Raw genomic sequence first — 22,688 nt, forward strand, 5'->3', positions numbered from 1 at the left:
GATGCTGAGCCTTTTTTTTTGCAAAATTCCTCCCAGCTATCCAGATGGTCTAGCTAACTCCCTACATCCTCCCCCCACCTCGGCTCAGGCATCGCCACCCCTTTTCTGTGGGTCCCCCGTGCAAACACGGCACCTTTGCCTGGCTCTATTCTCCCACCTGGCTGAGCACATATAGCCCACTGTGTTCCCGTCTCCACCTCTGGCCTGCAAGCCCCTCACTGTCCAGGATCACAGATTCTTTATTGCTGCATCCCTGTGCTTATCAGCGCAGCATGACATGACACACAGTAGGTGGCTGATGTCTACTGCCCTGAGCTGCAAGAGACCGAGTCTTCAAAGGATGTGCATGGGCTGGCTGGTGTCCACAGCACAGAAAGGGAAGAGACAGGAGAGCATCCGATGCAAGCTCGCCCATCTCACCACATTTCCAAGGTCCACGTGACAGAGGCGTCCCTCACTGCGGCCTCAGCCATGCAGCTCGGTGGGGGTTATTGATTAGAGACAACAGAAGTCGCTGATGACTATTTTATGGAGAATAGGAATTTGATGAGAAAATAATGAAAAGCCCCGGAAGCAACAGGCAGGCTGGAGAGCTAGCTTGGGATAAAGGACCAAGGGAGACTGGACAGAGGGGAAATGTGACCAAGGCCACGCCACAGGACATCTGCTTAAGATGCTCGCCAATCTCAACTGGACTCCCAGTTCTGAGGAACCGCTCACTGGCCCTGCTTCACCGTGGGGCTTGGCCAGGACCAATGTCCTGTAGCTGAGGGGAGGCAAGAAGAAAGAATATCTGGTCTACCTCAGCCTTCATACTGAGAGCTTTGCCCCCTTCCAAGACCTACATGGTGGAGGTTTCCCCTAACGGGAAGGCAGGCAGGATGCTGAGCACCCCAAAATACAGCAAGTGTCCACGAGACACACCAACGCAGCAAACTGTGGAAATTACGTAACTGTAGATCCATGAGCCCTTTCTCTCCATAACTGGTCCCACAGAGGGGACTCAGGAACTCCCAGGGTGGCAGCAGTGAGGGAGAGGCCCCTGCCTGTGTCTACATAGCACCAGAGCCAAGTGTGAACAAAGGAAGTGTTTCTTCATCTCTCACCACAGAGAGCAAGTGTCAAGCAGAATTTCAAGTATCTGCTATTGCAAAACATCTAAAGCAGTAGCAAAAGGTCATTTTCCAGAAACAGCCCTCTCCCTCCACCGCATGAACACACGGAGCTGCAGATACATTCTGGACAACTTCATTTCCATGATCTGAAATTCATTCATTCATTTGTTCCTTCATGCATTCATTCATTCTGCAAACTGTCCCAAGGCCCAGATGGGTCAGGTCCTACGCCGGGTACGTGGGTTTCAAAGAGGCATCTGTGCCATCCTGGACTTCAGAAGTCCAGTCAACTAGAGGAGAGGCCAGAAACAAAGTGACTTCGGCTTTGGGGATGCGATGGCAGCTGTAGTGGAGAGTTAGAGGTGATCTGAATGAATATAAGCTGTAGGCCTTTTTTAGCATGTTCCAGGCATCACTCCATGTCGACACACACACACACACACACACACACACACACACACAAAGGAGCTACCCCCTCAGTCAGCCACCAGCCCTAGGACCATGGTCCAGAGGACCAGGGCTGCATGTCTAAATCTGGATCCTATTAGAAGGGCTGCAGGCTACTGAGCTGGTTAAAAATGTCAAGCCTTGGGCTTCCTGGGTGGACACACCCCAGGGCACGCCCTAGCTCTTGCCAACAGTCGGTCCTTAGAAAACAGGTAGATAAAGTTAGTCTCAGGTGCCCCTGTTCTACCCTCCACACATGAGGATACCAACACCTGCCACTTGCACTATTTTCCGGTGTATTAAACCCTTTTGCACATTCCCTCATTCAGCCTTCACTGAGCACCTGTTTCTATGGGAAGACCTCTGCTTGGAGCTAGGAATGTGAAGAGTAATAAAACACAGCCCCTGCCCTTTTGGATGCCTCTTCCTCTGGGAAGCCCTCCTTGGTCTCCGAGGCTGAGTCCAACATGCCTCACCCCATCATGGGCTCACAGCCTCCCTGTATCATCACTGGCTGTCAATCAAAAGTCCCCGGCCTAGAGGAAAAAAAGGGGCTCTTGGGCCTCACACATCACTGTATCCCCAGGGCCTACTCTACTGTGGCACACTATGGGGGTAGAATGAACACCTGGGAGCGTGAGTTAAGAATCTGGCATCAACCTCCCCACTTTGTTTCTAGATCAGGAAGTTTGTCCCTGACAGCATGGATGCTGGCCTCTAATCCCACTCTCTTCATACTAAATTCCACACCCACTTGACACCCCAGCCCACTTCTGGGCTCTTCCTCTCCCCAGGAAACCACAGAATCCCATCCACCCTCTTGTGATCAATTTATGGTGAGGATTTTACACCCTCACCTTCCCTCTGGGCATTTTTTAAGATACAAGGAGACAGGGCCCGTGATTAAAAGGAAAAAAAAAAAAAGGATGCCCAACGATGGAATGTCAGGCACTCATTTATTCATTAAACAAATATTTACTGAGCACCCACGCTAGGCTCTATCCCAGGGGCAGAGAAGCAGAGCAAATGCAGGCCAAAATCACTGGCTGCCCTCGAAAGTCGTGAATGCATGAAACCGTGTGTTGCAAAGTGGTGTCCCCCTGGTGAATGAGTGAAGGAGTGAATGAACTGCAGGGAATGTCAAGTGATCCTAGCAGATAATGTCAAGAATTAACTGGAGCTGAACGGGGGCGAGTGATCTGCTGTAGCAGGGGAGAGACCATGTGGCTCTTCACCCGCAGGTCACTCTACAACCATCAGGGTACCCCGGCCTCCCTCTATTCTCCTGTCCACATCCGTAGTGCAAAACACATGGATAGAACAAGGCTCTTCTTCTGGCCGCTGCTGGCTTCCTAATTAAAGTCAAGGATCTGTGTTTACTCAGGATCTATAAACACACACCCAAAAGAAGTGTTTAAGAGAAAGCAGATGAAATGTGGGTAAAGACGAGCTAATAAAATCAGGGGAAGATGCTGTGAGTTTTCAACCATGGCTGTGATTAAACAAGCCTGGCAGGGAGGATGCTTTGAGGGCCAAAGCCCATGGATGTGTGCAGTGCCTGCGTTTCCAGGGAAAATGCAAACCATAACTTCCTGCAGAATTAATTGGTCCCCGGTGAGAGATTCGTGCTAAGTTCCCCTGGACCATGCAGCGAATGTGGCTTTCCCTCCCCGCTCCTGCCACTAGGTTGTCACACAGCTTGTCAAGACTGCATTTGAAAATTCGTGGATTTGCAGGTCAGCTGAGGACAGCCTTCGGTAGAGAAACCTGTGTTCCTCATGAAGTGTCAGAAGCGGAGGCTGCCTCCTTCCAGAACATTCACTGTCACCTCACTTCCCAAGGCATTATTCTCATGTGGTCACTGCACCAGACACCTAACTGACACCTGCCCACAAACCATGTCCTTCCTCAGTCCAGGGAGGAAGCTGGGCTGTGGAGGAGCACCTCTCTTCTGAAGTATGGACGAGAGTCTGGCCTGAATTCAAAAGCAGGTGGCCAAGATGGAGAAGAGCCTGGAGCCCCGAGGATCCCCCTGGAAGTGGGTGACTTCCCAGGGATCAAAGTGGGCAAATGAGGGGTGCTGCCCAGAGCCCGCCTTAAGGAAACCCTAAAGAACAAGTTTCCACAATTAAAGACAACGAGGAGGGGGTGAATGAGGCCCAGAAAACAGTCCATGTCTTTGATTAAGCCCTGATGGAACTCCGCATCACTGCTCTAATCTGGCTCCCTGGGGTTCTGCTGGCTTTGCAATGTTTTCAAAGAAAACAATCTTAAATATATGCTATCCCCCCCCACCCACCCACCCAGCCATTGCAGAGAGAGACTGGCCTGCTGCCTCGTCCCCCTCTTTGGAGCACTTTCCCAAGTGAGTCTTTAACAGCACACAATGGCCCTTTTCTGCTGAAGATGATCTTTCTCACCAGCTTCTGCACTCAGCAGGCCCAGTTCCTTTATCGGAGTCTCAGTTTACCAGTGGTTTCCTGCATGTGAAGCTGAAGCCAATCTCCTTGGACTGACACGAGCCCTCACAAAACCTGATAACACTGAAGCACTCTCTGAAAACTGACTTGGTTTTAATCCCAGAGTAGAGTCTATCCTGAGTCGACTCCAGACATACCTGGATTCTGAGCCATTCTGAGCATAAACGATCACCAGCACTACACACGGCAGGACTGCTCCAAAGCTGAGCTGATCCACCCATTCACACCTTGTAGTTGCTTGGACACAGGCTTGCCTGCTTTTGCACACGCTGTTCCCTTTGTCTGAAATGCTATTCCCAGCACTGGACTTCAAAACTCTAACTGTCACCTTCTCTAAAAAGCTTTCCCCAGGCCCCCCCAGGCAGAGTTCACTTCACACATCCTGAGTGTGCAAGCATGGCCAAGCACAGGGCTTAGCCAGATGTATGGAGAGGAGAAAATTCTAAATGTGGCTAGAGACTCTCCCAGGTGAGCATCTTCAAATAACCTCTTGCTTGCAATTCTATTTTATAAGTTTTACTGTAGGGCAGCCCAGGTGGCTCAGTGGTTTAGTGCCGCCTTCACCCCAGGGTGTGATCCTGGAGACCCAGGGTCAAGTCCCACATCAGGCTCCCTGCATGGAGCCTGTTGCTCTCTCTACCTGTGTCTCTGCCTCTCTCTCTCTCTATCTTCATGAATAAATAAATAAAATATTTAAAAATAAATAAGTAAAAGTTTTACTGTGCAAGGGGCACCTGGGTGGCTCAGTCGGTTAAGCGTCTGCCTTGGGCTCAGGTTATGATCTCATATGATCTCAGGGTCCTAGACTTGAGTCCCATGTCAGGCTTCCCTGCTCAATGGAGAGTCTGGTTCTCCCTCTCCCTCTCCCTCTGCCCCTGCTCCTGTGCTCTCTCTAGCTCTAACTCTGTCTCAAACAAATAAAATCTTTAAAGTAAAAAATAAAAAAAGTTTTACTGTGCAGTATTTAAGATATACAAAAACATATATAATCCTAAATCAAACCATCTCTTGTGCCCACCACCCAGCTTAAGGAACAAAATATAATACATACAAAGTCTCCGGTACCCCACCCCAATCATATTCATCCCCTCAATTCCCCAGAGGTTAAGTACTAACCTGAATTGGGCGTTTATCACTGCTGTGCATTTCTTTATACTCTTACCACATAGGATTACACCCGTGAAAAAATGCGTATCATTGTTTTCCAAGTTTTACAATTTTTATAACCTTGACGGTTTGCATATTAACACAATGACTTGTTTTCATGTCCATCCCCTCCCACAGTCCAGGACTCTGTGAGCTGGGCCTGCGTCCTGCTCATCTCTGTCTCGGGGCACCTGCCCCGAACCCTGGCACACGGTCATGCTTACTGCACACTTATTGAACATATGAGGGGAAGAAGGAAAAGAAAAGAGAGGACAGAGTTTTGCTCACTGGACCCAAAACAGGATTGGGGAGAGGAGCAGAAGGCTTTCCCATGAAGTTGATCTGCAGCACAGCCTGCTGAAAGCGTCCTGCAGTTTGTAGACTCCAAAGGTACAGGGACCCAAGAAAGACAGGGCTCCAAGCTGGCATTTACTGTGAGAACAGAAACCATAGTACTGTCCCCAGCACACAGCAGGGGTTCTGGATGCGTTTTGTGAATGAAAGACCATTCCTGTGGATGAGAAAATGGAAAGTCTAGAACAAGACAGTACAACTGGCCTGGAGGACACCCACCTTGGGGACCATCTAATAGAAAGGACGGTCCTCACTCATGGAGGACCAGTGTCTTCCTTCGCTCAGCTCCACAGGAGAAGCCCCGGACTGCACACTGACTTTCTCCCTCATTGCACAACACAGCCTCAGGTGGCTTCCAGGAGCTTTAGAGGAAACCCAGAGAGGGTCATTCAAATGGGAAGATGCTTAAACACACAAGGGGGTGGCAGGAGGGAACAGAGAGAGGAGGACAGTCTATATGGGCACCATGAGAACAGGCCAATTTTTAGACTATAATGAATACCAGCTTTTAGAATAAAGGAGAGATGAGGCCTCAGTAATGCTCTTTCCCTTACTTACTCTGTGCCTTTGACTTTCTGAATTGCCTGTCAGCCTGAAATGTTCCTGTAAGGAGACCGCCAAGTGGAGTTTAAGAGCTCGGCTAAGAAATTCAGTTCCAACTCTGGTCCTGACCACCTGTGCAGCCTTAGATCACACAACCTCTCTGGGCTGCAATCATTCTGCAAACCCTCTTGGAACAAGGCTACAGGGAGCCTGACCCGTGGACCTGAAACAGACCAAGGCCCAGTCTCAGGGCTTGGCAATGTTTGCTGGCAAAGGCCACAGCATCGACACAAAGCGCTGCACAGATGGGAAGTGTTGTGATTAGACTTTACCTGCTGTCATAAAAGCCTCCTTCTGACTTTCTCATCTTCCTTTCTTTTTTTCTTTAAGATTCAAGACCTAGAGTTTGGTCAAAGTAGAACAGAGAGCCAGGAAGCTCATCTTAATTCAGTGCTGACAATACTCAGCTCAGCTCAAACTTGGCAAAAATGCCTTCTTCCAGCACATCTATTCATAGACGTCTGTTCCTAGAGTTAGCTCTCAATTATTCAGTCTACCAGAGGAACTGTCCCATGCTCTGGGAAAGGCGTGCAGGAGGGCAGGAAGGAGGGGGCACAGGGAAGAAAGAGGGGAGAGGAGAGGAGAGCGGGAGAGGCCTACGAAAGCTCCTCCCTCCTACACCCCCCCCCAAAGCAGACATAGCCCCCTGGAAGGGGGCAAGGTGACAAGGCCCTGAGGGTATGGTCATTAGCACAAGGACATGGGAAGGTGACAGACATATCCCCCCCTCACTCCTGGGTAAGGAGTGCTTCCTGATAGCCACTCCACAGGTGAAGAGTGAGAGGCTGGCAGGGGCCAAGTGGCAGCTAGACGCAGTGGCACAGCTGGCCTGGGGCCCAGCAGAGGCCCCCTGGGGAGCCCCCCAACCCAGACGACAGGGAAGTGCAAGCGTGCAGGGCCCAAGGCTTCAACCTTTCCCCAGGGCTCCACCTTCCCCTGAATCTCCTGTCTGCTGAGCTGAACGCAATCTCCCCGCCAGGGACTGTGGGTGCCCGGCGCACCTGCACAATCCCCTGCTGTCGCCAGCTTTCCACTCTGTGCTCTCAGGTCCTTGGCTTTCTGTCTCGGACCCTGGACCCTGCAGCACGGGGATGAGGCATGACTCAGCTGGGGACACCCAGGGCCAGCCCAGCAGGTAAGTTCACTCACCCGAGGCAGCACACCTGCCCGATCTCCACACCCTTTCCTCCGCCAGGTGCTGGGAGCACAGCCCAGGTGCCCGACAGGAGGACAGAGGGTGCCGGGAATGGGGAAAGCGAGGGATGTTCCGGACCCTCAATAAACATCTGTGTGAGATGCTAAACCGTGTCCCCCTTCATATCTAAACACAGAACCCCATACACACGCACATTAAAGATCACGAACCATGGGCTGTTATGTACTTTTTTAAAAAAGATTTTATTTATTCATGAGACACAGAGAGAGAGGCGGAGACACAGGCAGAGGGAGAAGCAGGCTCTGTGCAGGGAGCCTGACACGGAATTCGATCCCAGGACCCCGGGATCACGACCTGGGCTGAAGGCGGATGCTCAACCATTGAGCCACCCAGATGCCCCAACCCTGGGGTTTTAAATGAACGTTTTTTTGAAAAACACTCTGGGGACACCTGGGTGGCTCAGTCACTTAAGCATCTGCCTTTGGCTCAGGTCATGATCTCAGGGTCCGGGGATCAAGCCTCCTGTAGGGCTCCCAGTTCAGCCAGGAGTTTGCTTCTCCCTCTCCCCCTGTTCCTTTCCCCCGCCCATGCTCTCTCTTTATCTCTCAAATAAATAAAATTAAAAAAAAAAAAAAACAGAAAGAAGAAAGAAAGAAAGAAAGAAAGAAAGAAAGAAAGAAAGAAAGAAAAAAGAAAACACTCTGATTTCTGCCACCCAAAGCAGAAAATTAATTCATACCCTTATTCATCAAAGATCCACTTGGCACCTGTGCGCCAGGCACCTTTTGATGCTCGGTGCCTTCCTTTAAAAAAAATGGCTAAGGAGTTTTTAAGCAGAACCTCTCCAAAATGCAGGCAGAGATGACAAGTGGGCTGCATGACAGACATAGGACTTGAGAGAGAACAGCATTTTAAATACCATAGTGACTGTCTGGAAATTTGCAATCCCATAAACGGTTATAGCTCAGCCCCCCGCTGAGGTGCCTGGGGCCGCTCCCTCTGGGTTTCTCAGAAGGCTGACGCATCCTTTCCCTGCCCCCCTGCATCCTGCCACGGAGCACAGGCAGGCGGCAGGTCAAGGGCACTCCCCCTCTGGCTGGATGCGCACAGAAGCTTGCCTCTTCCACCTAGAAGGCGCTGGGCCATGGCTCCTTGGGTCTGAAGCAGCAGCTCACTCCTGCCCTGGCACTTACCTACACACCGCATCACCCAAACGTCTGGAAAACCCTTTGCTCTTCTTTGTGGGCAGCTGTCATTCACCTTACCTTGCCCTGAAAGTAATTTCCATACGACTTGACACGGTGGTGTCCCTAGATGCCCTTGACCCCAACAGCTGTTAACCAGGACGGAGGGCCAGGGCGGTGAGTCTTGAAAAGTCACAGGCCCCCTGACTTCAGGTGACCTCCTTTATCAAAGGGCAACAGTGGCTCCTTCCCCATGAGCCTAGGAGGGTCTGCTCCAGGGTGGCGACTGCACTCAAGAACTGCTGGCTGTCTTTCTGTCTCTTATCAGGCCTGTTAGTACTTTCACCTCAGGGATGTCTGGGCCTAACTGCTCTGCTGTATTCTATTTACAAAGTGATCTCAACATCGGTTTTTCTGTCTTTCCCTGCACACAGTAGAGGACTGGGTTTCGTAGAAAACAGGAGACGAGACAGGAACAGAGAAGACAGGAGGAGAAAAGGTTTCCTTCCAGTAATATCATACCCACGTTGCAGAAAATGCATAAAAGAGAGAAAGGAAATTTATCCATATTCATATCCCCCAGCACAGCCTCGGACGCCATCTTGGTGTGTATTTCCTTCCAATCTTTTTTCCTAATAAATAGGAATAAAGTAACTGGTTTTCTCAGTTTCCCCCCAGACTCTTAAGCTCTCACCTCAATGGCTATAGGATAACTGATCTGAGTACTTAGTAAGTTTCAGACACTTAGGTTACTTCCAATTTATTATGTTATTGTAAGAGAAGCTGAACTGATCATTCTTTTTTTCTTTTTTTAGGATTTATTTATTTATTTTAAAGGGAAAGGGAGGGATCCCTGGGTGGCTCAGAGGTTTCCTTTGGCCCAGGGCGTGATCCTGGAGACCAAGAATTGAGTTGCACGTCGGGCTCCCTGCATGGAGCCTGCTTCTTCCTCCTCCTGTGTCTCTGACTCTCTCTTTCTCTCTCTCTCTCTATCATGGATAAATAAATAAGTAAATCTTAAAAAATAATAATAAAGGGAAAGGGAGAGAGGAGGCATAAGCAGATGGAGAGGTAGAAGGAGAGGAACAAGCACACTCCCTGCTGAGCACAGAGCCTGATGCAGGGCTTGACCCCAGGACCCCAAGATGGTGACCTGAGCTGAAACTAAGAGTCAGACGCTCACCCAACTGAGCCCCCCAGGCGCCCCCTGAGCTGATATTTATGCAACATGTTGTCCACATTTTTAATTTCTCCTTTAGGAAAGCTTCCAAGAAATAGGTTCACTGGGTCAAATGTTCCAAATATCTTCATGGCCCTTGACATAAATTGCCATGGTTTCCCAGAAGGGTCTTTGGAGGACCCAGTTAGCCACCAGCAAAAAGATACAGGTGACTTCACAGGACAGTGACACTGTTCACAGGCATCATTGGGGTGGGGACAGGGGCACCCACTGGGTTTTCTCTGCAGTGAGCTCTACTGGAACATTCCGGCCTCTGCACATCAGCACATGCACTCACAGGGTCTTTTCATCTCCCCCTTGTTGAGTGGGAGCTCCATAAAAGTATAAGAATTAGCTCCAAAGTGGAATCAAATACTCCCTCCCCCCATCCCAACAGCTACTTAATATGAAGGGGAACAAAAGATCAGGTTCCTTTTCTTTCAGTTTTAGGTGTCCAAGGTCTTGAGACAAAGATCAATTTACCTGTGGGAGGCATGTTTCGACCACCTTCCTAGTCATGAAGGGAGGTGCTGGAGGAAGGGGGGCTGGGGACACTCCAAATAGGTCATACCTTGTTTATTCCCCCTTTTACTTCTGCAAGGGGGAGGTCTAGGGTAAAGTCACAAGTATGCAAATGTCGTTTCTCTACACTTCCCCTGCATTTCACCACTGAAACTTTGAGAAACGCTGCTTGGGAAAGAGAAGGTCCCACTGGGAGGCAGTGCCTCGGGGACCAGGGTCACCTCCCAAGGCTGGGGTCCCTCATGGGCCCAGGAGCCCTTTCAGATCAACTCGAGATGGGGGCATTCAAACACAACCTTGAGATGTGCAGCATCAAGGGCAGTCATAAAGGTCCTACTCTGGGGGCTGTTGTGACCAGAGACTTTGCTTTCCTTTATTTTTTTTTTTTTAAGATTTTATTTATTCATTCATAAAACATACAGAGAAGAGAGGCAGAGACGCAGGCAGAGGGAGAAGCAGGCTCCATGCAGGGAGCCCGATGCAGGACTCGATTCCAGGACCCCAGGATCATGCTCTGAGCCAAAGGCAGACACTCAACCCTTGAGCCACCCAGGTGTGGCATTAAAAAAAAAAAAAAAAAAAAAAAAAAGAAGAGTCAAGCCTCTCTAGACCCATCCTATCTACTAGGTCTGACACACAGGACAGCCGGTCCCCAAAAAAGTCTCTCTGAAGTTAATCACACTCAAGCTGGAGAGACCCCTGGAATACTCACATGCATATATTATGTACGTATGTCGCCCAACACCAACCAGGTCAGGACAACTGTGTGTTCTGAAGATGTCCCCGACGCACGACAACATAAATGGAATCATATCACATGCTACTTTAACTTAGCTATATTCAACTCTACTCAAGCAACCAAACCTTTTTTTTTTTTTTTTAATAAATTATTGGTTGGGGGGATCCCTGGGTGGCTCAGCGGTTTGGCGCCTGCCTTTGGCCCAGGGCGCGGTCCTGGAGTCCCGGGATCGAGTCCCGCATCGGGCTCCCGGCATGGAGCCTGCTTCTCTCTCTGCCTCATTCTCTGCCTCTCTCTCACTCTATCATGAATAAATAAATTAATTAATTTTAAAAAATAAATTAAAAAAAATTATTGGTTGATTAAGCGTCCAACTATTGGTTCTGACTCAGGTCGTGATCTCAGGGTCGTGAGATTGAGCCCCACGTCAGGCTCCCTGCTTAGCAGGGAGTCTGCTTGAGATTCTCTCTGTCTTCTTCTGCCCCTCCCCCCACTCACCTGCCCACTCTCTTTCTGATAAGTGAATACATCTTAAAAAGAATAATAAAAGTTTAAATAGTGTAAAAGTGTATTTTGTCTATTGGATTTGAATTGTATTTGGGTTTTTTTCTTTTTTCTTTGGACATCGGACACTACTGTTTATGCCACACGTTTACTCCTACATGTTACTGCACAGCATCACAGACACAAAATCATGCATATGCAAACGATCCCTCAGGGACAATTTGGGAGACTGTCCGAGATCATTTTCACCATGCTGTCTGACTTCTGAAAGTCATGATTGAGATGTGACTCTGCTATGTAAGGTTTTCTCTCTTTCGGGGCTTTTAGGTTGTGAGGGATGTGTCGTCTGTTAGGTAGTGGCAGAGAATCAGTCTCGGATCACAACAGGAAACCAGGCCTCCCAGGCTGGCAAACACTGGGGGGAGGGCCCCTGGCTTTATAACCACCTTTACAAAGTTGTCTGGGCACGAAAACCCGCCCTCGCACTGGGTCCCAAGCCGGCTGTGCAGCCCTTATAGGGCATTCCTCTCCTTGGCCTGCTCCCTCATTCTTTCAAAGAGTGGCCTGGATGATTCTCAAACTGCTGTGTGACCCCCGGGCAACTCACATTATCTCTCTGGGCCTCCGCTGGTTGTCTACACAGCTCCCACGTTGGAGGAGAATCGGCACTGCCCAAGTGGGATTCCCAAAGCTCCCCCTATGTTGAGATGTTGACCTCCTCAGCACTTTGGGCAGGTGACCCCGGGATCAGTCACCTCCAGCTAGGCGATGCTTCCTCTTTTATTGCCCATCTCCCAAACCACACCTCACAAATCTCTTTCCTAGGGGAGCCATGCCCCGAAAAAGCCTGGGGAAGGATGGGACTAGGTGATCTTCAATGTCCTTTCCATCTGAACACCAGCCACCCCACCCCTGGCACTCCCAGAGTTAGAAATGCATGGTACAGGGGCAAGAGAGGACAGTACCTGGAGGTTCTCTAACTGGGTCTGTAATGGGGACCTCTGCACCAGAATCACCTGAGAGAGCTCGTTAACAATGTGGATTCTTGGCCCTGCCACCCAGGAAGCACACCACGTTATGTCAGATGAAAGGGATACTGCGGAAGATGGAACACACGCATAGAATGTTCTGGCTACTTCACACAGTGAAAATGGATGGGAGGAACAAGCAGAAGTATTAATGCTGTATCTGCTGACTTTCTCAAGGCTACAACGATCAGCGTCCAAACATTGGATTTTCCTTTCAAATTCAACCCCCCCAAAGCATGAACCCACAGTACCTATCTCCCCCCCCAAATCTTTCTCTTGTGAGGGTGCCCGCAGACCACACGACATGCTGCAAATCCCAAGACCAAATGCAACAAGAGGTGTATTAATAGTGTGAGTCAGTTTCACACTGAATTTACCAAAAAACCTCACCACTCAAATTAGCCCAAGTCATCCATCTACTTCCAAGAGTAGCTATAATTTCTGACCTTCCTTGGCTGACCGCTCGTAGTAGGTAGTGTTGGCGATGGTGGTGGCTGAGATGCCTACCATGGAAACCACCCCCTTCCAGCAGCATCGGCCAGCCACAGTGGCTACTCTTTGTAGCCTGCACCCTTTGGAGATTTCTGGAGTTATGATCGAGGTTCACTCGAAAGAGATAGTCAAAATAGCGGTGGGCACTGAAGCTGGCGGGTGTGTTTTCCTTCTAGCTCTGAGTTTTCTCAGCATCCTCACCTGTGAGATGACCTGCCTCACACAGTTCCTGCGAACGAAAGAAATCAAATATGCAAATACACACAATCCATGCTCAACAGGGAAAGCTGTGGTCATTTCAGGGGAGACCAATATAAAACAAAATCACTAAACCCACAACATGATGCTCATGGGCGGCTTACGATTTGGGGAGGCTTTTGCTTGGCCATAAATGCCTGCACAAAAGGCTGGAAATGCTGCCTCAGTCTCCTCTCCCGCCCCGCTTCCATCGGCCCGCTGCTCTGTCCCCTCTGGTGTCAAGTGACTGCCCCTGCTATCCTGTCCCCAAACCTAGCCAGAGAGCATCTCCAGTTCCTGGGTGGCGGGGGCACGGGTTGGCGCAGGGAAACAAAGCCTTCCTTCTCAAGTGGCACAGGCCTTAGGGGCCTGTGTGGGTGGCAGCGGGACACACACTGTGTCCCCCACACACCCATCACAGGGCGTAGCACACAGTAGGTGCTTGCTTCATTACAGTCACGGAATAGCAGGACGGATCCGGCTCCTCCATTGCGAACTGAACACTGAGAGCGACGAAGGCTTGCTCAGAAAGGACTGGAAGACGTCACCCGGCTTTCATTCACAAGCCCGTGTGATCTTGTGCACACAGCCTGGCCTCTGGGGCCTCTGGGGCCTCTGGGGCTCAGAGCAGTACGCAAAACCAGAGTTCAGGGGAGCAGAGCAGACATTTTAGGATGTTATTGACCGAGTTTCACTTCCACATTGCCTTCTGCATCCTGCTTCAACTCTGGTTTTGAGCAAAGCTGGGGGCCCTGCAGAGACTCGCGGGAAAAGCCTCCGTTATCCGGCTCGCTCTCCCCGAGCCCCAGCCCCTGAGGCTTGTGTGGATAGCAGACCCGGTTTCAGCAGCACCTCTCAGACATCAGGCCGCGAGCCAGGCACATTCAGACATTTTCTGATGTAAGAGCCACAACAAGCTGCAAAACAGGCGCTGTGATGCCAGAGGAGGTTGTGCAATCTGCAAGACTCCACAGCTAGGGAGCGGCTGCAAACCGAGATGCAGCTGACCCGGGCCACCCTGTTCTGCACCAGTGTCCCCTGTCACAGGAGACCCCCCGAGGGCCCAAGCACAGCGTCCAGTTTTGCATAAAGCCACCGCAGCAGTTGGACGTTATCTTAAAGAAACGTCCGCTTCCCATGAAATTCATACCCTGCATCTCTGCCAAGAGGATGGCCCTGGCCTGAAACTTGCACTGGACAAATCACTTCTCACTCACCTGTGACTAGGTCCTGGGAGAAGGAGGGGGGCTTCTGGGGAGCATTTCCACCAGGAGGCCAGCTAGCAGCTCTCATGCACATGACCTGAGTCCTTCCAACCCTCTGGAGAGGCGGGTGTACTTAGCCCAGCTTCACCGTGACAGTCCTGGCTCAGCAAGGTGAGGGACTGGCCCAAGGTCACACAGCCGGTGAGTGGCAGGGCCAGGGCTCCTCGAGTTCCATGCCGTGGCATCGTCTGCTGAGCAGGCACTGGGTTTAAATTCCCAAGAGCTCCGGGTGGCCAGACAGAGCCAGTCACATGAGGCTCCCCAAAGCAGATGAGCAACGGCGGCACTCGCTGCCCAAGCCTCTTGCCCTTGACCCCTCCATGTAAATGCACCCCTCTGTACTCCCCACATCGGAGGATGCTGGGGGAGTGGGGAGCGGGCCATCAGCCTCTGACGGCATGTGAACTTGACCTGTCACTTTTCCTGTGTTGGACCTTCTTTCTCACGTGGATTTAAATGCTCTGTCCTCTGCTGGAGGAAGGTCACCAGCACTGGCACCGCTGAGCTGGGGCAGGACATCCAGCCAGCACCATCCACTGGGCTGGGGCTGCCTTGCACTGAGGCCTGGCCCAAGGCACTCACAGGCAGATACCATGGAGCCATGCGGAAAGGCCGGGCTAAGACACAGGTTCCAGGCCTGATTTGGCTTCTTGGGCAAGATGCTTCCTCTTCTGGGTCCCAGTTCCCTCCTGTTAAATTAAGAGTGCTGGACGCCTAAAACCTGACATCTGAGCTTGAGCTTCCTGCTCAATCCTCCCAGCCCACAACCACGTGTGAAGGCCTGTTGTGCTCACACCTCTTCCCTTCCTGCCTCAACAGTTGAGAGGGTATCGGCTTTGTGGTAGATGAAGGAGGGTCTCTTCTTGCCACCCCTCTGTGTTCTCTCTGTACTCTGTCCTAGGCCTCCATCTTTTTAATCATATGGCCAATGGGCACGGCTGCCTCTTCCACTAGCTGAGCTCTCAACTGGCTTAGGGCCCTTGGGTGTCATTCATTATCAGAGTCGCAACCATGTGAGTCCAGTCCTGAATGAAGGAGGGGAGGGGGGCCTCCAGGCTCTCCCTACTCAAAGTATGGTCCATGGCCCAGAGCTTCCCATGGGAAAGAGTAAGGAATGCAGAATCTCGGTGCAACCCCAACCTCTGACTCAGAATCTGCAAAGGAACCCCCAAGTGATTTTGGGGCACACTCATTGGGGAAGCACTGCTCCCAGATGCCCCCCAGCTCTCACCTGCCCCCATCCCACATCCTTGGCTTTGACCACCTAGAAGCCTTCCAACCCGTGGGCCTTAGTGGGACTTACTAAAACATGGCCTGTCATTAACCAAAAGAGATTTGTCTTAGGAACCTTCTAGAAACCTGCCAGGGACTCTCACAAACAGGATCTGAAATGTGCAGGCCCTAGGGTCATTCCTGGCATGTGGTACCCACTGCCACCCTCCCCCGCCACTGAGTCTCAAGGAAGCTCAAGCAGCTCTCAAAAATGTTGAGGTCCCTTACCCCTGGTTCTGTGGATTTGGCTACTATCACCCTCACCACCCATCAGCCCCTATAAACGGACTCAGGTGTTGGTGCAGAGCCCAGCTGCCAACCCACACCCTGCAGCAGAGACAAGGCAGGCCACCTGCCCCTCACGGACTCTGTATCCATGCTCAGAAAAAGCTCTTCCCTCATTCTCTACTCTTGACACTTAATGAACTTGGAAAGAAAAGTAACTTTTCCAGGGCAGCCCTGGTGGCTCAGCAGTTTAGCGCCTGCCTTTGCCCCAGGGCGTGATCCTGGAGACCCAGGATCGAGTCCCACATCGGGTTCCCTGTATGGAGCCTGCTTCTCCCTCTGCCCCTCTCTCTCTGTCTCTCGTGAATAAATAAATAAAATCTTAAAAAAAAAAATAACTTTTCCAAAACATGTTTCCAGTTTTTTAATAAACCCTGCAATTCCTCTAACGGTTTCAGATCATCTTAAATATTTATTAATATCACTCTCAGCCACACTTCTTTAAACAAATCTCCTCATTGACTTCGATTATTTATATATTTACGAACACGATGTCTCCTTCCCTCGGAGCAGATGGCAGCTAGTAAGTCTTTGGAAAGGAGAAAAAAAAAAAATCAATGGGACAGAATGTAAACTCCAGTGACTCCCTGATTTACTCTTCTTGACAAGCTCCGGTACATTTATCTTCCCATTCAGTGGAAGCGCCATACGCTGGAGAGTCAACGCCTGGTTTGGGAGAGCATCGAGCCTTGAACCGGAAAGGAGGAAGAAGCTCCCAGCGCAGGGCTCAATTCCCAGTGGGAACTGGAGCCCTGTTAGTGGAGGGATAGGACAATGGGACAGGGAGATGGAAAGAGCTGGGGGAGCGGAGAGAGAAACCTACACTGGGGAGCACCTCCTGTGTGCCACGCACGGTGCTGGGAGGCCCTCCACGCGACCTCAGAGTCCATCTTCACAACAACCCTCATGTGAATGCTGAACACCCAGGGAGAGAGGACAAACCTCGCCCAAGGTCACAGGGCTAGGATGCAGCAGAGCCAGGATGGGAACCCCGGCAATATACCCGCACGGCCCCTACAAGTAGAAAAGGATGACAGGAAAAATGTAATTGCCTTAACCTCATGCATTCTTGGCTACGAAGTTACTCTCCTGCTTTCAGCCTGGTGAGGCCGAGCACTCCTTTTCAGACCCATCAAAAACTCCATTCCCAGGACACCTGGGTGGCTCAGCAGTGGGATCAAGTCCTGGGATCAAGTCCCACATCGGGTTCTCTGCAGGGAGCCTGCTTCTCCCTCTGCCTCGGTCTGTCTGCCTCTCATGAATAAATAAATAAAATCTCAAAAGAAAAAAAAAAAAAAAACTTCATTCCCCAGCAACAGGAACTCTGTCCATCTGTGAACCTGAGGGACTCAGGTGTTGGTGCAGAGCCAGAAGGGGTCCACAAGGAGGTTGTGAGTGCCACGGAGCACATCAAGGGTTAACTTGATGAGAAAGTGGGAAAAAAAAAAGACCTTTGCCCTCTGAAATGGATGAAAAACACCATCTTAATGATGCTTTCTTTATGGGGCCTGTATCAAGTGTCCCAGATAGGGAAAGTGAGAAAGAATAAAATCAGCCACATACCCCTCCCACCTCATTTTACTTCTCTGGAGAAGGTCCAAGTCAAGCTAAAGCCGAGAACCGGGTCTGGCCTTGGAGAAGCTCCAGGTGAGGAGACGCGTGATGATCGCCACTCATCTGGGGTCTCGGCTGCGGGGGCTACACTGCTGCATGAGCAACACTCCCCCCCCCATCTACAAATGAGAAGGCTGAGGCTCTGACGCCGGGGGGGGGGGGGTGCCACGGATGGGCAGGGGGAGGCAGAAGCGGGTGCATGGATATGGGTCTTGCCCTCTCGCTCAGGAACCTGCGAGTGACCCCCGGGGGCAGGCGGGGATGGCTTGGCCTGTTGGCAGACGGGGACCGAGTGGCCCCAGTTGCAGAGCCCTCCCGAAGGCCACCTGGCCGGCGCAGGGAAGGTAGACCCGCTTTTAGCCCGATCTGTCCCCGACACAACACGGCCCCGCGCAGCACGGGCTGGAAGCTGGTCTCCCGGAAGACGGCCAAGTCCCAGGCTGCCGGAGCCACGGGACAGGGGTTCCTGCACGCGGGGAGGTGGCAGCAACGCTGAGCACGAGGCCACCATCTCTTGGCACGGGCGTCCTCTCAAGAGTCCCTCCTGTCACGGTGTCTGCATCCCAAAGTAAGAGCTGTCAGAGACGGGGATTCCAGACCCGGGAATCGAGATGCACCGGGGAGGACCTTTCAAGGTCATGCGCAGGCCAGGGTCAAGGTCACCCGCAGGCCAGGGCCCTGCCCTTGAGGTGCGGACCGGCGACCGTACCTCCGTAAAGGGCGGAGGAGAGAGTATCTTGCTCTGGTGCATCGGTCACAAGACGTGGCCCCAAGCATATGCCGGACAGCCTGCCAGGTGCCAGGGGACCGCCAAGGGAGCAGAGCCCACGGGGCGGAGGGGGAGCACGGCTGCGCGTGGAAGCCAGGTGAGGATCCCGCACCCGCCACCTCCTGGAGGAGGGTCTGGGGGCCAAGTCCCACACTCGCTCCAAGTCTTATAAAATTAGAACAAAACCTCTGCTTCGCAGGTAACCGTGACCAGTCTCTGCATCTTAAAAATGCATCTGCACGTGTCAAACTGCGGGCGGCTGGTGCGTGAAGGTGCCTGCGATTGCTCCTACAATAATAGTAGCACCCAGGCTCACCTCCTGCCCTCCGGATGTGAGGGAAAAAAAAAACAAACCCACAGCTAAGATCCTACAAGAGGCGCACAGAAGGCTTTGGGAGCTGAGATAGAAAGGACGGCTGTCAAGGAAAGCCAAAATTACTTGAAAATCTCCCACCAAAGTGAAGTGCAGACACCTTTAACTGAAGGCCATTTCCAAGGTCCCCCACCCACTGACCCCTCGCCTTAACCCAACCCAGGGTCTCTCTTCCAGCACACACACTGCTCCTCCCGGTGCCAAAAGTCTAGCAAGATCTGGAAAATGTGAACTCCAACATGCCTCCCCAGGAAGAAAGCTCAGGCCCGCAAACCACTCCTGCACGCCCCTCCGAGGAAGAAAGCCACCACTCCCCCAGCTGCCTCCGTGTTTACAGGAACCCCCCCAAGTCTGGGAAAACAGCCCAGCTGTGAGCCCTGGCAACCCTCCTCGGACAGTCATCTGGCGGTGGCAATCAAAATGATGCTGCCTTTTCATTTCCACAGAATGCAATCTTTCAGGAATAGGAGAAGCTCAAAGTCAGAGTTTAAGCTCCTTCTCACAAGGAATCAATATTTTCACAAGATAATCCGCCTCGGGGAGGGGATGGATTACACAGATCCCAGGTGGCAAAATGTGGCTCTCTGGGGATTGTGGGATGGATGTTCCCGGGCAAGGAAGCCAAAATGCAGACCCACCCCCACTCATTTCTCAAAATTCACGAGCCAGGTCGTCATTCCGCAAATATCTACCCAGAGCCTCCCATGCGGCCAGGGACCAGCCAGGGACCCTGTGTAGGCGGTGGGGATGCAAAAATTGGAGGGGAGGCCAGTGACAATGACTCTTTCCATGACTGCGCCCCCTCCAGGCCAGGAAATCCACGCTCACTTTCCCTAGGCCCTCCTCAAAGCACCCATTTTACAGACAGCCCTCGACCACCCAGAGAGGGTAAGCGGCTTGTCCAAGGTCACACAGCTGGGAAGGTGGCAGGGCCAGCAATCAAGCAGAGGTGCAAAGTCCACGTGACACTCCCCAGCGGTGCCTCCTTCCCGCTCAGCCCCTCCCCCATCGGCTCCATTTCTTGCAGCAGGGTGGGGATCCGAGCCGCCGCCCCCTCCTCCGACCCGGGAAGTCCTCGGCCTCGGTTCCTCTTTCCTCCCACCCTCAACACTCAGGTTCGAGACCCACGCTGTGTGCGCGCAGCCCCAGGAAAGCCCTGCAGGCTGCAAGGGCATCCACCCGATGGCCCTGAACTTCCATTTAAAAAAAAAAGAAGAGAAAAGAAAAGAAAAAGATGATGAAAAAAAGATAAAGGGCAAAGAGGAAGTGCTCTCTAAACACAGGCGGGTGGTTACCCCAGGAGGAAGTCTTGAGGCCATTGGAGATTTTGCTCAGCAGCCCCCCCCCCCCCCCCCCGCTTTAGTTCCTCTATTCGAAGCGCCTGCATCTCCAGCCGCCGGTGCGAGTTGCGCGGGGGCTGCAGTGCGCGGGGCCGGAGCGGACCCTGCACCCTCACCTGGCTCCCGGCGCTGGGGGGCGGGGGCCACCCCGAGCGCCCCCTCCCGCCGCGCGCTCCCCGCAGCTGCGTGCACGCCCCCGCCCCCGCCCCCCGCGCCCCCGCGCCTCTGCACCCGCACCCGCTCCCGCACCCGCTCCCGCGCCCGCACCCGCGCCGGGCGCAGGCGGCTCCGGGGGCGCGCGGGCGAGCTGGGCGCGCTGGGGGGGGGGGGGCGGCGGGGCCCCGGCACCTACCTGGCGGCCGGCGAGCGGCGAGGGGCGCGGGGCGCGGGGCGCGGGCGCTGCAGCGGGAGCCTCGGAGCCTCGGAGCCTCGCAGCCTCGCAGCCTCGCAGCCTCGCAGCCTCGGAGCCTCGGGCGCCGCCGCCGTTTCCGGGTCGGCGGGTCTCACGTCACCGCCACAGGTTCGCGAGCGGCCCCCGCCGCGGCGGCAGCGGCAGCGGCAGCGGCAGCAGGAGCGAGCGGCGGCGGCGCCCCGGGGAGCGCCAGGCGAGAAATAACTATAAAAGGAAGAGACGCCTCGAGGAGGAAGAGGAAGCGCTGTTTACCTTCGCGCAGCCGAGCCGCGGGCGCTCGCACAAAAGGAGACGCTCGCCGACGCCGCCTCCCCCCGCCCCGGCCCCGCCGCACCGCGGGCCCCGCGTCAGCGCGCGCGGCGCCCCGGGACCGCCCCGCGCCGGCCCCCACCCCAAAACCCGCGGCGGGAACGGGGGCCGCAGGGGGACGCGGCGGGGTGACCTTGGGCGAGTCGCGGCCGGCTGGCGGGGCGGGGCGGGGAGGGGAGGGGAGGGGAGCCGGGGCGGGGGCGCTCAGACCCGGGGGACCCCAGCCCCGGGGGCCGCAGGGGGACGCGGCGGGGTGACCTTGGGCGAGTCCCGGCTGCCTGGCGGGGGAGCCGCTGCAGGGGGCGCGCTGGCGGGGCGGGGAGCAGGGCTGGGGGGCGCTCGACGCCCCCCCCCCCGGCCCAGACTGGGGTAACCCCAGCCCCCGGAGGCGCAGGGCTGAACCCAGCTCCAGCGCGAGGGTCCTGGCCTGGCTCGGCTCCCCCCTCCCCTGCGCCCCGCCAGGCCCGCCTCGCTGCGGGGTCCCAACCTTCACCCGCACCGTCCACAGATTATTTATTGAGGACCTACTAAGTGCCGGGGACTGATCTAGGCCCTGGGGGACCCGGCTGGGAACACACACCCAACCACCCACCCAAAAAAATTCTGGCCTGGGAGGCAGGGAGGACTGCAATCAGTAACTATCTGATGTGTCTGGTGAAGCTAAGTGCTAGGGGGAAAAATAAAGCAGGGGCAGGGGGAGGGGGGGGGCGCCTGTGCCATCATGACTGGCTCTCCAAGGACTTAGTACAGAGATTCCCAGGCAGAAAGCTTCTCTGAATGGGAACAGCGTCGGGGGTGGGGAGACCCCATCATTCCCAGTGTCTGTAATGGCACAGAATACATTTCCCCCATGTAACAGCGCAACATGCCTGGGGAGCTGCACTGACCATCTTCCCTCTGCCTTGCTCCCCGGCTCCCAAGCCCATCCTATCATTGTCTTGAAATTCCACCGCATTTCTCGGGAATATAGACCATGTTCTTTAAAGTATCTTTCTGCTGACCTCTAGCAGGGCATCCAGAGTTACACCCAAAGCCTTCAGTGTCCTTCCACCCTCCACCTCCAGCTATCCTGGATGAGTTGGGGGCTGGGATGTGCCCAAATAATATCAAGTGTTGACTTACCTAATTATGACCGGTGGGCTTCTTGTACAAAGATATCTAAAGCCTTCCTCTTACCCAGGCCCAGTGCTAGGAGCTGCCCCCCCACCCCAAGATCCGATTCCAACAGGACTTGCAAGGGGCTCCCAGCCTTCTATCTGCAGGAAAGCAGCCCAGATGACAGGGCGCAGAGGAGACCGAGGGGGAAGGGTGTCTATTCAACTTGGCAAGGAGGGAGCCCCAGAGAGGGCAGAAGAGATCCTAAAACTCTTCCTAAAAGTCCCGAGAGACATTTGGACAAAGTGAAAAAGAAGCACATGGAAGCTTACCTGAGCGTCAGTGCCCTTATCTCTAAAGAGAAGACCTGTGGGCCACCTCGCCCTGGTGGAGAGGAGGCAACCCAGCTGGGTCTTGAACTAGGAACGTGAGGAGCAGAGGAGTTGGAAGCTGAGCTGAGCCGAGTCCATTTCTTTCTTGGCCACTTACAAAGTGGGCATTAAGAATTCCGAACATTTTTGAAGTTCTAACCGGTTGCCAAACGCTGTGCCCATCTAATTTAATTCTCAGAACAGCCCCACGAGGCAGGTTCATCATGCTCGGTGTTATGCAAGATACCAGAGCCGGGAGAGAGTTGGAATCTGCCCAAGGTCAGACTAATTAGATAGCTAGCGGTGGAGCTGGGCATGAACCCAGATTGTCTGGCTCCAAGGCTCAGCTCTTCACTC

At 53.3% G+C, this 22,688-nt stretch overlaps 1 protein-coding gene across 4 annotated transcripts in view; it reads right to left on the minus strand.

Moving 5' to 3' along the window:
• The window catches only part of CYRIB (CYFIP related Rac1 interactor B), a 147,392-nt gene extending 124,994 nt beyond the window's left edge, over positions 1-22,398 (minus strand). Inside the window, exon 1 of one of the 4 annotated variants that reach the window (XM_072774506.1) lies at positions 22,293-22,398. The gene's annotated coding sequence lies outside the window, so the exon portion shown is untranslated. Of the gene's footprint in view, positions 1-20,496; positions 20,554-22,292 lie in introns of those variants that run through there. The other 3 variants (XM_072774501.1, XM_072774500.1, XM_072774507.1) reach the window with 3 other exon arrangements.
• Positions 22,399-22,688: the final 290 nt, after the last annotated feature.

This window comes from Canis lupus, chromosome 14 (assembly GCF_048164855.1).
Source record: "Canis lupus baileyi chromosome 14, mCanLup2.hap1, whole genome shotgun sequence".
NCBI lineage: Eukaryota > Metazoa > Chordata > Mammalia > Carnivora > Canidae > Canis > Canis lupus.